At 48.8% G+C, this 5,280-nt stretch overlaps 1 pseudogene; it reads left to right on the top strand.

Moving 5' to 3' along the window:
* Positions 1–1,394: 1,394 nt before the first annotated feature.
* LOC103268293 lies at positions 1,395–3,330 on the top strand (annotated as a pseudogene).
* Positions 3,331–5,280: the final 1,950 nt, after the last annotated feature.

The raw sequence follows: 5,280 nt of genomic DNA, 5'->3' as shown, positions 1-5,280 counted from the left end.
CCCAAAGGCGCGGGATTACAGGCTGAGCCACCGAGCCCGGCTTGTATTTTTATGTATTTATTTATTTACTTTTTTTTTTTTTATACTTGGAGTCTCACTCTGTCATCCAGGCTGGAGTGCAGTGGCACACTCACAGCTACCCCAGCATCGACCTGATGGGCTTCGGTGATTCTTCTGCCTCAGTCTTCCAAGTGGCCGGAACTACAGGTGCACACTACCATGCCCAGCTAATTTTTGATTTATTGTAGAGACGAGGTCTCACTATGTTGCCCAAGCTGGTCTTGATCCCGCGGGCTCAGACAATCCTCGTCTCAGCCTCCCAAAATGCTGGAATTATAGGCTTGAGCCACCGCACCTGGCTAGATATGCATTTTAAAACTCCTATTTCAGTGTGGAGAATTGACTGGAGTGAGGGGGAAGGATGGAAGTAGGCAAACTAATTAAGCATTTTAAGTTCTTGGAAAGAGCATGGCTTGGACTAGCTACAGTAGTTTTAGTGGCAGAGATGAAAAGTTGACCAATTAATATTTATGGAGTGATTATCAACAGAAACTGATGATGGACTGGATGTGAGGAGGGAAAGGGAAGTGTCAAAGATGACCCTTCAGGTTACTGACTTATATAACAAGGTAGACAGAAGTGTCATTTACGGGCCAGACTCAGTGGCTCAGCCTTGTAATCCCAGCACTTTGGGAGGCCAAGGTGAGTGGATAGCCTGAGCCCGCAGGGTCCAAGACCAGCCAGGGGCAACTTGGTGAGCGCTGTCTCTACAATAAATCAAAAATTAGCAGGGCATGGTAGCACTTGACTAGTTCTGGCTACTTGGAAGGCTGAGGTGGAAGGATCACCTGAGCCCAGCAGGTCAATGCTGGGGTGGCCATGAGCATGCCACTGCACTCCAGCCTGGGCAACAGGATGAGACTCCAACTCAAAAAAAAAGAAGTATCATTTATAGAAAGGGGGAGTACTGAAGCTTGAGCATCTTTGGCAGCTGGAAATGAGGATTAAGAGTTCGGTTTGAAATGTAAATTTGAGATGCCTGTGAGACATCCGAGTGGAAATGGCAAAGTGACTAGCATTAAAAAAAAATGGAGATACACATTGGGAACCATTGGAACATGTTATTTAAAGCTAATGGGACTGAGATCTCCTACAGAGAGAAAATAAGAGGATTTAAGGTTGAGCCTTGAGAAAATCTCACACACAAAGGCTGAGTTGAAAAACAGCTACCAGCAAACCCCTGGAGGACTCCAAAGAGCTTCTGTTTCATGAGAGTGAGACGCGGCAGTACCAAGGCAAATCTGCACGGTACCAACTCTGGTGAGTTCAGTTTCCAGCTCTCAGAAGGGACCAAGCGCCTGTTGCTAATCCTGTCCGCTATTTTCCAGCCTGAGTCTCAGAGCAGAACCCAGAGAGCAGGGCACCGACATGGCCAAAACCACGGCGATCGGCATCGACGTGGGCACCACCTACTCCTGGGTGGGGGTGTTCCAGCACAGCAAGGTGGAGATCATTGCCAACAACCAGGGCAACCGCACCACACCCAGCTACGTGGCCTTCACGGACACCGAGCAGCTCATCAGGGATGCAGCCAAGACCAGGTGGCGCTGAACCCGCAGAACACCGTATTTGATGCAAAGCGGTTGATCGGCCGCAAGTTTGGGGACCCGGTGGTACAGTCGGACATGAAGCACTGGCCTTTCCGGGTGATCAACGACGCTGACAAGCCCAAGGTGCAGGTGAGCTACAAGGGGGAGACCAAGGCGTTCTCCCCGAGGAGATCTCGTCTATGATGCTGACCAAGATGAAGGAGATCGCTGAGGCGTACCTGGGCTACCCGGTGACCAATGCCGTGATCACCATGCTGGCCTACTTCAACGACTCGCAGCGCCAGGCCACCAAGGATGCAGGGGTGATCGCGGGGCTCAACGTGCTGCAGATCATCAACAAGCCCACGGCCACCGCCATCACCTACGGCTAGACAGAACTGGCGAGGGGGAGTGCAATGTGCTCATCTTTGACCTGGGCAGGGGCACCTTTGACGTGTCCATCCTGACGATCGACGACAGCATCTTCGAGGTGAAGGCCACGGCTGGGGACACCTATCTGGGTGGGGAGGACTTCGACAACCGGCTGGTGAGCCACTTCATGGAGGAGTTCAAGAGGACGCACAAGAAGGACATCAGCCAGAACAAGCAGGCCATGAGACAACTGCACATTGCCTGTGAGAGGGCCAAGAAGACCCTGTCATCCAGCACCCAGGCCAGCCTGGAGATCAACTCCCTGTTCGAGGACATAGACTTCTACACATTCATCACTAGGGCGAGGTTCAAGGCACTGTGCTCCAACCTGTTCCGGGGCACCCTGGAGCCTGTGGAGAAGGTCCAAGCTGGACAAAGCCCAGATCCACGACCTGGTCCTGGTGGGGGACTCCACCCGCATCCCCAAGGTGCAGAAGCTGCTGTAGGACTTTTTCAACGGGTGCGACCTCAACAAGAGCATCAACCCTGACAAGCCAGTGGCCTACGGGGTGGCAGTGCAGGCAGCCATCCTGGTGGGGGACAAGTCCAAGAACGTGCAGGACCTGCTGCTGGTGGACATGGCTCCCCTGTCGCTGGGGCTGGAGACGTGATGACCAGGGGCATGATGACCGCCCTAATCAAGGGCAACTACACCATCCCCACCAAGCAGACGTAGATCTTCACCACTTACTCCGACAACCAGTCCGGCATGCTGATCCAGGTGTACGAGGGCGAGAGGGCCATGACGAAGGACAACAACCTGCTGGGGTGCTTCGAGCTAAGCAGCATCCCTCTGGCCCCAGATCGAGGTGACCTTTGACATCGATGCCAATGGCATCCTGAACATTACGGCCATGAACAAGAGCACAGGCAAGGCCAACAAGATCACCATCACCAACGACAAGGGCCACCTGAGCAAGGAGGATATCGAGCACATGGCGCAGGAGGCGGAGAAGTACAAAGCGGAGGACGAGGTGCAGCGCGAGAGGGTGTCGGCCAAGAATGCCTGGAGTCGTACGCCTTCAACATGAAGAGCGCAGTGGAGGATGAGGGGCTCAAGGGCAAGATCAGTGAGGCCAACAAGAAGAAGGTGCTGGACAAGTGCCAGGAGGTCATTTCCTGGCTGAACGCCAACACCCTGGCTGAGAAGGACAAGTTTAAGCACAAGAGGAAGGAGCTGGAGCAGGTGTGTAACCCCATCATCAGCGGACTGTACCAGGGCACAGGTGGCCCCAGGCCTGGCGGTTTCGGGGCTCAGGTCCCCAAGGGGAGTTCTGGGTCTGGCCCCACCATTGAGGAGGTGGATTAGGGGCTGTTGCCAAGATTGTCATTTTTGTTTTGGTGAGAGTTAAGACTCAAGACTTTGTATTTCCTTATGTCTCCCATTTGTCAGTTCTCAACTTTCCATTTTGTTTACAATGTTAAAGTTAAAAACTTTTTTAGTGACGTTCTAAACTTGCTTCTTTTTCCAGTATGTAAATGTAGAGACAAATTTATACTGCCACATTCTGTCCATTTTCTTTGTAATGCACTGAACTCAGGCCATTTTTTTAGTTGGTAACCTCAAAGTAAATAAACTTTTAAAAATTCCAAAAAAAGAAAAGAAAAAGAGCTAGCAAAAGAGGCTGGGAAAAAATGGCAGAAGAGGTAGAAGGAATGAACCAGTTATTAGAATAGTGTCATAGTGGCCGGGCTCAGTGACTCAGCCTGCAATCCTGCGCTTTGGGAGGCCGAGGTGAGTGAATTGCCTGAGGCCAAGGGTTTAAGACCGGCCTGGGAAACTTGGCGAGACCTCATCTCTACAATAAATCAAAAAAATTAGCTGGGTGTGGTAGTGCGCGCCTGTAGTTCCAGCTACTTGGAAGGTTGAGGCGGAAGGATTGCCGGAGCCCAGCAAGTCGAAGCTGCGATGGCCAGCAACATGCCACTGTACTCCAGTCTGGGAGACGGAGTGACATTCCAACTCAAAAAAAAAAAGAAAAGAATAGTGTCATATCAAGTAATCAACTATGTTAAATGCCACTCAAGACGTAAAATAAGAATTCAATTCATTCATTCATTCAAAAAAATATTTACTGAACATCTACTACATGCCAAATACTGTTGGTGGTGAAGATATGACAATAAACAAACAGGCTACTATCTAGTGGAAGCAGACAGAAAACAAACGAATGTCAAGTGGTGATAAGTCCTGTGGAGAAAAGTGAAGCTGGATAAGGGGAAAGTGAATCAGGGATTTAGGAGTAAAATTGCTTTTATATATATAAATAAAATAATCTGTCTGATAAGGAGACACATGAGCAAAGATCTGAAAAAAGTGAGGTGGTAAACCATGTGAAGATTCAGGGAAGGAGTACTTCAGGTTGAGGTAACAGCAAGCACAAAAACCCGATAGACTCAAGAACAGCAAGGAAACCAGCGCAGTTGCCATAGCGTGAGCAAGCAAGGAAGTGGTAGGTCTTGAAATTGACTCTGGCTACTATGTAAAGAACAGATCATAAAAAATCAGGGCAGAAGCAGGGAAACCAGTTCAAAGGAAGATACTGTAATGACTGAGTCAAGAGATAAAAATGATGGTGTAATGGTCAGTTTTATGCATTAGCGTGACTAAACTATAGTCCTCAATTATTCAATGAAACATTAATCTAAAGTGTTACTGTTAAGGTATCTTGTAGATAAAACTAATTTACTTTTTTAAGTCAAGAAGATTGGTCTAGATAATTTGGATGGGATTGATTCAATCCACTGAACGGCCTTAAGAGCAGAACTGAGGTTTCTCCAAACAAACTCTACTTGTGAATTTCTTCACCTGCAGAGAGCCTGTCCTTCTTTACAACCTAGCCTATGGATGTCAGACTTGCCTACCCAGCTTCTCATAATCATGCAAGTCAATTTCTTGCAATAAATCCATTTATATATCTTCTAATGCTTCTGTTCCTCTGCTTGAACCCTGACCGATACAGATTTTGGTAACTAAAAGTAGAATGCTGCTGTAACAAATACTTTAACATGTTAAAATGCCTCTGAAATTAGATAATGGGGCCAGGCACAGTGGCTCACATCTGTAATCCCAGCACTTTGGGAGGTCAAGGCAGGAGGATTGCTTGAGCCCAAGAGTTTGAGACCTAGACATGGTAAGACCTCATATCTCTATAAAAACATCTTAAAAGTTAGCCGAGCCGGGCTCAGTGGCTCAGCCTGTAATCCTGCGCCTTTGGGAGGCTGAGGTGAGTGGATTGCCTGAGCCCGCGGGTTCGAG

This window comes from Carlito syrichta, unplaced genomic scaffold, assembly GCF_000164805.1.
Source record: "Carlito syrichta isolate Samal-C Ts95f unplaced genomic scaffold, Tarsius_syrichta-2.0.1 Scaffold308813, whole genome shotgun sequence".
Taxonomy (NCBI): Eukaryota; Metazoa; Chordata; class Mammalia; order Primates; family Tarsiidae; genus Carlito; species Carlito syrichta.
This window is presented reverse-complemented; position numbering and strand designations above follow the sequence as displayed.